The sequence below is a fragment of the Palaemon carinicauda genome, chromosome 4 (assembly GCF_036898095.1).
Source record: "Palaemon carinicauda isolate YSFRI2023 chromosome 4, ASM3689809v2, whole genome shotgun sequence".
Taxonomy (NCBI): domain Eukaryota; kingdom Metazoa; phylum Arthropoda; class Malacostraca; order Decapoda; family Palaemonidae; genus Palaemon; species Palaemon carinicauda.
In genome coordinates this window covers 138,062,213-138,072,212 of record NC_090728.1, presented here as the reverse complement: position 1 = coordinate 138,072,212, position 10,000 = coordinate 138,062,213, and positions in this window count along the sequence as shown.

Sequence of the window (10,000 nt, the reverse complement as noted above, 5' to 3'; positions counted from 1 at the left end):
CTTGGCTGCAGGTGATCTGTCACTAAAGCAAGGTTGGCAGGACCCTCTTGTCCCTTCCCCCTCTATCTCCGTAATGGCCTAGCCATTACTGTACTGTACCTTGCCGGCCGGCAGAGCTGGCCGGCAGGGGTATTACTGTACCATATGTCATTCTACTTCTGGACCTAGTATAGGTTGGGATATGGATTGACTAAGCCCATTGCCGGCCGGCAGAGACGCTGGACGGCAAGGGTCTTATGTTTTCGAGTGCTGCCCGGACCTCTCTTGGTCCCTCATCCATGCCTGCCGGCAGAGCCGGACGGCATTGGTCAAGGAAGCCTGAATTAAGTTTCTCCCCTTCCTTATATGCACTCTTTCGGTTGCCGGGCTTGGGGGGTTGTGTACACTCTTATCCCGGCATCCATTCTATTTTCTTCTAGTGCTGTACCTGTCCAGGCAGCCGGCCTATGAGGCCGGCAGCCGGGCAGGTGTAGTCTTCTGGTTCTTTTGCTGCCGGCTGGCATCGGTCTTGTACCTTTGCCGGCCGGCTTATGTCAGTCCTTGTCTGCCGGTCACCAAGAGTGTGGCCGGCAGCTGGGTACTACCTTGTGTAGTTGCTGGCCGGCAATCATTGCCGGCCAACACTGGCTGTTGCTGGCCGGCAGCTGCTGCCGCCGGCACAGGCATTTGAACCAGAGGGCTGCCGCCCTATAGCTGTTAAGTAGTATACTTTAAAGCTAATTGTGGTGTGTGCCGGCCGGCAAAGGCAGGCCGGCACACATCCTCCTATACTGTACTAGTATTCTTCTGTATAGCATATACAGTAAGAAGAAAACTATAGTAAAAGTTTAGGTACAGCACTGTATCTTCTAACACTATTGTGTTTTCTTACACAGCCCTTTGCTGTTGCCCTCAGACACGAAGCAGAGTTCTTCCCCGTCTATTATCCAGGATTTTTAAAATCATTGCCTAGGTGTGAGCTCCACCTGTTTCCTCTGGAAACCTTGCATTGGTTACTCTAGTAGAGATAAACCATTTTTGATTTTATTATCTGGAAGGCTGCAACAATGGGTTGTGAGGGAAACACAAGTGTGTGTCTTTCATTTATGAATTGTTATGCTATACTATGCATATCCAGTGATACATAGTTCACTTGATACTCATGGAAATTTCTTCTCTTTACAGGAGGATCCTCCGAAGTGCGGAAATGTTTTCTGCAATGTCCGCAGCAAGAACCTCTGCGGACATGAGTGTTGTAGGAGACACACAGCATGCGCTGTCTCCAAGGATGATCTCCAGTATTGGGACCCTCAGGTATGTACTGTATGCACTAACCTGATTACTGAGGCTTTTGATTCCCCTAGAACGGCGGAATCAAGGGATATAGCTAGGGAAAAGCTTCGTACTTGGGTAAGGGGCTTCAAGAAGAACACCTCTGGCCCTTATCTTCCAAGTGAGAAGATGAGGGCGTATCTTTTTCCCCAGGCATCAGCTGAGGCAGTGATTCCCCAGCCTCAAGAGGAGATCCTTCAAGATCAAGTCCAGGTGGACGAGGAAGTCGCAGATGCGATGCAAGACATCCAGTTGTGTGACAGGATGTCTGACCTGGACGATCGTTTGGAAGAAGACCTCCTGGCAGAAGGTCAGGATCAAGTTCAAACCCCGGATGTCGTAGAGGATGAGGTCGACGAGGTGTCGGCTACTCCGGTTCAGATGCCGGAGCCTATCCCATCAACATCGGCTGACCTCCCAGTAGAACTGGGACAGGCCCTCTCTTCGATTGTTGGAATGATCCAACAAATGCAGAAGGAGAATCAGGAGAAGGCGGCTGCAATGGAACTGCGTATGCAGTCCCTGGCAGAATCACATGGGCCCCGGAAAAGGCTCAATGTGAAAGACCTTCCCATATGCTCAGATGCTAACCCATGGAGGTATGCTGAGCACATGCCGATGACGACTGGAAAGATCGTCATTTCGGATAAGCTGGGTTCAGTTCCCCTAGAGGAGGTAGAATTCTGGCCCAGCAAGGCATCATATCCGGACTGCTATGTCCGGCTGAGAAAAGAACCAGCTTCAAGGGAGGAGACAGAGCCGAAGGAGGTCATTGTTATGGACCACGCTAAGGCTCAAGCCCTACTTTCATCCTCGATGAAAGAGAGGGGCTTCTCGAATTCGAAGGTAGCTGCATTGAGCAAGAAGCTCCCTTCGTTTGTGTCCTCTCCTGATAGAGCCTTCCCCTTTTTACAGAAAGGGTTTGCGGCTGTCCTAAAGGCAGTCGAGGCCGGCAAGCCTTGCCCCTCCCTGGAGGAGTGTAAACCCTTGTCGCTGGCTCTACCTATGGACCACAAAGACTGGAAGGATGTCCATCTGACATTCTCAGTGGGAAAGTTGGAGGCTGATATTGCCGGACGGCAATTCGGCGAGGACCTCCCCAAGCTGTCCGAATCTCTTTTACGAAGAGAGTTCGAGACAAAAGAAAGACTGGCTGCCTCAATGTCTCATCAGACTACTCTCGAGACGATGGCAAGTGACCCCAAGGTCCATGAAATGTTCATGGTAGTGGCTAAGTCTCACTTAGCCACAGTGACGAAGGACCTTTATAGCTTCGTCAAGGCAAGGAGAGCTTGCAGGGAGTTCGTGTTCACCGGGGCTTCGGTGAGACACGAGCCAAGGAAGTTAATCTCCTCCAACATTTGGGGAAAAGACCTTTTCCCTACCGATGTGGTCAAAGAGGTTGTTGATAAGGCCGCCGTGGAGAATAGAAATCTTCTCCAGAAGTGGGGCCTGGCTATCAAAAGAAAATCTTCCCCGGATGAGGGTCCTCAACCAAAGAGGAAGAATATGAAGACTAGGCTACCATCTCGGCCAGCCAAGCCTTATAGACAGCAACAGCAACTGCAATTGCCTTTGCCTCCAGTGCCCCAGATGGTGGCACAAACCCCGACTGCCTTTCAGTGGGTACCCCAGGCGGTGCCAGGTCAGTCAACCACATTCGCCCCAACGTTCGAAGGACAGTCTTCTTCCTTTCGTGCAAAACCTAGAGGAGCAGCCAGAGGCTCGTCTAGGCGCCCCTCAAGGGGAAGGGGATTCAGAGGTGGTCGTGGTCAGGGAGGCAAGACCTCAGGACGGCAGTCCAAGTGAAATGATACCGGTAGGAGGGAGACTGATGAAATTTTGGGATCGCTGGACCTTCGATCCCTGGGCCCACAGCCTACTCAAGAATGGACTGGGTTGGAGCTGGTACAGCACTCCACCCCCATGCCTTCGGTTTTTCCAACACTCCACCCCCATTTTGGAGGAGTACGTTCAAGAACTGTTGGAGAAAAATGTGATCCGAAAGGTGAAGTCCATCAAATTCCAAGGGAGGCTGTTTTGTGTTCCCAAGAAAGACTCGGAAAAGCTCAGAGTCATTCTGGACTTGTCACCACTCAACAAGTTCATAGTGAATTGCAAATTCAAGATGCTAACACTGCAACACATAAGGACCTTACTGCCCAAGAGGGCATACTCAGTCTCTATAGACTTGTCAGACGCCTATTGGCACATTCCAATCAGCCGTCGACTCTCCCCCTACCTAGGGTTCAGGCTACAACGGAAACTGTACGCCTTCAGAGCCATGCCATTCGGGCTAAACATAGCCCCAAGGATTTTCACGAAGCTTGCGAGCGCAGCTCTCAAACAATTACGCCTAAAGGGAATTCAGGTAGTAGCCTACCTGGACGACTGGCTGGTGTGGGCAGCATCCGAGACCGAATGCTTGCAAGCTTCCAGTCAGGTGATCCAGTTCCTAGAGTACCTAGGCTTCAAGATCAACAAGAAAAAGTCTCGACTTTCTCCATCCCAAAAGTTCCAGTGGCTGGGAATCCACTGGGACCTTTTGTCACACAGTTTCTCCATCCCAATGAAGAAAAGGAAGGAGATAGCGGGCTCTGTCAAGAGACTTCTAGATTCCGAAAGGATATCAAGACGCGAACAGGAGAGGGTACTAGGCTCTCTCCAGTTTGCTTCAGTGACAGACCCAGTGCTAAGAGCACAGCTAAAGGATGCAACCGGAGTTTGGAGAAGGTATGCATCAAACGCGCGAAGAGACCTGAGAAGACCAGTGCCGCCTCGGCTACGTACTCTTCTCAGAACTTGGTCCCAAGCCAGACATCTAAAGAAGTCTGTTCTTCTTCAGCCACCTCCCCCGTCGTTGACGATTCACTCAGACGCCTCAAAGGAGGGATGGGGAGGTCACTCTCATCGGAAAAAAGTCCAGGGGACTTGGTCCAAGCTATTCAGGACCTTTCATATAAACTTTCTAGAAGCTATGGCAGTGCTCCTTACCTTAAAGAAAGTCTCCCCGCGTCACTCGATCCACATAAGATTGGTGACAGACAGCGAGGTGGTTGTGAGATGCTTGAATCGACAAGGGTCGAGGTCACCACCTCTCAACCAAGTGATGTTAGCCATTTTCCGATTGGCGGAAAAGAAGAAGTGGTACCTGTCGGCAGTTCACCTTCAAGGAGTCCGCAATGTGACAGCGGACGCTCTATCCAGATTCACACCGATAGAGTCGGAATGGTCCTTAGACGCAGGATCATTTTCCTTCATTCTGAATCAAGTCCCAGAACTGCAAATAGACCTCTTTGCGACGAAAGACAACAAGAAGTTGCCCCTGTACGTGTCCCCGTACGAGGACCCCTTAGCGGAAGCAGTGGACGCAATGTCCCTCGACTGGAACAGATGGTCCAGGATTTATCTGTTCCCTCCTCACAACCTTCTGTTGAGGGTCCTCAACAAACTGAGATCCTTCAAGGGGGGTAGCGGCAATAGTGGCCCACAAGTGGGCGAACAGCATGTGGTTCCCCTTGGCGTTGGAACTACAGATGAAGTTCGTGCCGCTACCACATCCAGTTCTGACCCAGCGAGTCCAGAAGTCGACTGTCTGCGCTTCATTACAGAAAATCCAGACCCTGCAGCTCATGATTTTCTCGCCCTAGCGGTGAGAAAGCGCTTCGGGATTTCGAAAGCCAGCATAGACTTCCTAGAGGAATACAAGTGCAAATCGACTAGAAGGCAATATGAGTCATCTTGGAGAAAATGGGTGGCCTTTGTAAAGGCAAAGAATCCGCAGGAGATCTCAACAGATTTCTGCTTATCTTTCTTCATCCACCTCCATGGCCAAGGATTGGCAGCTAACACGATTTCAGTGTGTAAATCGGCTTTGATGAGACCCATTTTATTTGCCTTCCAGATCGACCTAGGTAACGAGATCTTTAATAAAGTTCCGAAAGCGTGCGCTAGGCTCAGACCTTCAGCACCTCCAAAGCCCATCTCATGGTCTTTAGACAAAGTTCTTCATTTCGCCTCCTTGTTGAGCAATGAAGAATGTGCGTTAAAGGATTTGACGCAAAAAGTTATTTTCCTATTTGCACTCGCGTCCGGGGCCAGGGTTAGTGAGATCGTAGCCCTCTCGAGAGAGGCAGGTCGTGTTCAGTTCCTGGATGGGGGGGAGCTGAACCTGTTTCCGGATCCTACGTTTCTCGCCAAGAATGAGTTACCCACCAACAGGTGGGGTCCCTGGAGAATCTGTCCTCTGAAAGAAGATGCATCTCTATGTCCAGTAGAATGCCTAAAGGTCTATCTTCGTAGAACTTCAGACTTCAAGGGTAGTCAACTATTCAGGGGAGAAACATCAGGCTCAAATTTATCTCTGAATCAACTCAGAGCGAAAATGACATATTTTATTCGCAGAGCGGATCCTGACAGTACACCCGCAGGTCACGATCCGAGGAAAGTTGCCTCATCCCTAAATTTCTTTAATTGTATGGATTTTGAACATCTCCGTTCATACACGGGCTGGAAGTCTTCCAGGGTGTTCTTTCGCCACTATGCGAAGCAAGTAGAGGAACTTAAGAGATCTGTGGTAGCAGTGGGTCGTGTAGTTAACCCTACTGTTTAACTCTGCGAGGAACAGTGGTCTTAATTGGGACGATTAAGTCCAGGGTGAGTGTGTAGGTACATACTGTACTACAAACTAAATGAGGGCACCAAGTGCCCATATAGACTGTTCCTTCCTTCAAAGGTGAACCTTGCATAAGTTCAGACATGTGTGCCAAGCGTTTCTAACGCTAATGTGATTGATTTGTAATACAGATTTTTGATACCTTGGTATCTCATTAAAGTGGTGTTTAATGGTTTTTCTTTCAGATAAACAAGTTCTGTTTACTATCATACTTATGCTTAAAGTTTTGGGTTACCCTCTTTTATATATATATATATATATATTTGTTGTTAACCTGTCTGTTTATTATCTGTCAATAAACTTGTTCTTGAGAACCTTGCGTCTCTTTCACCTGTGTCAATTTATTGGTATAATTGAGCATTTTAATTCTATGTATCTTATCTGGGATAATTCTGATAGAATTGTTCTGTTTTGCAAGCTATGTTGCATTGGTTTATGTAAGTCCCCTAATGGGAGGACTCCGTCCCATAAAGGGACGAGGGCGGTTTTATTAGTTTCTTCCTATGCGGATATAAACCTTTGTCCAATATAAGTATTGTGCGGATGACTGGTCAATATATTGACGCAGTGGTTCTATACAAACTATGCTTTACTTAATATAGGGCGAGACCACTATATTAGCTTGCCTGGTATTCATACATAGATATATGTACTCTTCGAGACTTTCCAGAGTCTAGTAGGACTCTTCCCTGTAGGGGGCAGGAAGCTCTAACATAGTTTATAGTTAGTTGAAAAGATGTATAACGGTAACATCTTAGGTCTCTAGGTCTAGTCGACCGGGAATAAATATCTCCGGGGAGTACGGCACGTTCTGAGAATCCACAGATACAGTAATGCTCTGGTACACTTCCATCAGGACGACATGGCTTGAGCCCAAAAAACGGATTTTGAGCGAAGCGAAAAATCTATTTTTGGGTGAGATAGCCATGTCGTCCTGATGGACCCGCCCTTGCCTTTCTTAGAAAGGGCTGTAGGACCCCTCCCTACATACAGTATCTGTAGCACCTCGTGTACGCTACAAGGAATACAGATGGAGCCAGGATTGGCGCCAGGCACGCATACGAATCGGGGGATAGGGAAGCCTTGGGAGCGGCTCCCCTTTTTCTTTCCCGAATTCGTATCTCGTCAATCTCCCTCCTACGAGACGAATCTCTGTTCAGGTCGTAGATTGCCATGTGACGTGTCTAGAATACGTCCTCTGATATGTCGCGATATCCCTTTCACGAGGGATACTCGCTCCAGGAGTTAGAATTCTGGTACCTTAAGGTAAATTCTCTGGGAATATCGCCGTAGTTGTAATATACCCTAGGAAGCTACCCTATAGGAACTTCCATCAGGACGACATGGCTATCTCACCCAAAAATAGATTTTTCGCTTCGCTCAAAATCCGTTATATATATATATATATATATATATATATATATATATATATATATATATATATATATATATATATATATATATATATATATATATATATATATATATATATATATATATATATATATATATATATATATATATATATATATATATATATATATGCATAAATATATATATATATATATATATATATATATATATATATATATATATATATATATATATATATTATAGGAAGTTGGAATAAAAAAATATGCTAGTTTTGTAAATGTATAACTATTGCTAACATTTTGCGGTCATTACGATATTTTTTTCAATTCCCACAGAATTAATAATACTTATTATAAAATCGTTTAAATCAAAATGAAAATTTTCAAGTTGAATAAAATGCAAATGGTAAATATGGTGCTGGTCCTTTCACGAGTTTGCTCTGAATTATAACTGTCAATGGATTCTATCGGAAAATATATTTCATAAAGATATCATAAATTTTTCTTATCAAATGGATTTTCTTAAATTTTATACTTTTAAAGTCTAACAAAAGAACTTTAATGCTTTGACGCTCATATGATACTTTCTATGTATAGATAATGCTACTGTTAAAATGTGTTTTCTTAAACAAATTTTAAAGAGGAATAAAGTTCTTTCTTGAGTATAAAGAAAATTTTTTCGTAAAGTCTACTTTTTTGTTGATACTTGATATTGTCAAAACATGAAGCGCTAATGAGTAATGAGTTTATCAACCAAATACTTTGGGTTCAGGGAAACGTATTCCCTCGCTTTTTAATTACACAATTAGGCGGTTCGTATTCTGGATTATGAAGAAATGGATCTAATAACGAATAACAAAATAGTTCGAAGAATTAGCAAGAAATAGTTGCGGCAATGTAGCCAAGATCTAGTGAGGGACAATGGAGCTGAATAGCAGCAACCAACATAGAGAAGATCACGAGTATTAACAAATAATCCGGTACAAAGGAAATTAACAAAAGATAATTTGCATTGAAGGTCTTTTCAAAAGTGTTTCTTCTTCATATTATAATGAAACAAGCGAAGTCTGATCTAAAAGTTGTTCGAATGAAATCTATTCCTGATCAGGTAATTATCCCTTTCACGATTGCCTAAATGTTTCCTGCAAATGAACATCATTAACGTGATGTTTAGAAACTCATTAGCCTTTGATTTATCAACTTTGGATATTTTTTTTAATAGTTTGTTGCTAACGAGCTGACGAAGCTGACAGATACCTAAACATTATGAAAATACATGATAAATGTCATAAAGACATGATTTGGAAAAAAAAATGAACAGAATGATGATGAATATTCATAGATAAAAAATGTAAAGAAAAGGATAGAAATGAAGTAAGAGAAGATTACCTAAAATAAATAACTATTAAGGCGGATAGTTAGAATTAATAAAAGCTTATGAAGGCTGGCTGTAAATCTCAGAAATTAGCTCGGTAACAAGACTTCAAGAACCGATTGTAACAGAATTGTAGAACATAATGATGAAAATCGAGTGAAGGGCTAAATGCACTCTAGGTAGAGATTAAAATAGATAACCCTCCATCACTTCAATTTAGTTATTTTAAATCTTTCTTAAAATATATCGTCACTTTTAAAGTGAATGTATTTTAATTGCACGCTAATACCGGACTTCAAGTGATAAGTTTTACTGCTAGCTAGTTACTTGTGTCAAAACATAAAGAGAGAGAGAGAGAGAGAGAGAGAGAGAGAGAGAGAGAGAGAGAGAGAGAGAGGGGGGGGGGGGGCATGTCATAGGCTAGCAAGGGCACCAGCCAACCCTTGAGATATTACCGGAAGGGATTTATTGGCTCCTTTGACTAGCCAGACAGTCCTACATTGGGTCATTCTCTCTGATCATCGCTCATTTTGTTCCATTTGTCTACACATACACCGAATATTCTGCCCTACTCCTTACATGTTCTTCTCTGTTCTCATACACCTGACAACTCTGAGATTACAAAAAAAAAAAAAAAAAAAAAAAAAAAAAAAAATCTTCGCTCAAGAGGTTATCTACTGCATTAATAATTATTCAACGACGACTTTCTCCCGGCAAGGGTAGAAGAGCCTCTTTAGCTATGTTAAGCAGTTCTCTTGCATGAGAGTACACTCTGGCATACTTTCTATTCTATTTTCTTCCTCTTGTTTTTTTTTTTTTTTTTTTTTCGTATTTCATAAGTTTGTATAGTTTATCGATGATAAATCTGTTTTAATGTTGTGACTGTTCCTATAATATTCCATTTCTGAAAGTTAACTACTCACTTTGTAGTTCATTTAATTTTTTTTTTATTTCCTTTCCTCACTGGACCATTTTCCTTGCTGGAGCCTTTTGTCCTTTAGCATTTGCTTTTTCAACTAGTGTTGAAACTTAGAAAGTAATAATAATAATAATAATAATAATAATAATAATAATAATAATAATAATAATAATAATAATAATAAAGGTGGGAGAAGATATGAAGACATGAATAGGCATTATATATAATCCGTTGCATCATTCATTATTGCTGACGAAAAGGTTCAATAAGAAAAGTAAGGACGGACAGTTTTCGGTAGGACAACAGGTATTGGTTTTCTTGCCAATAAGGAGATTTGACTCACCAAC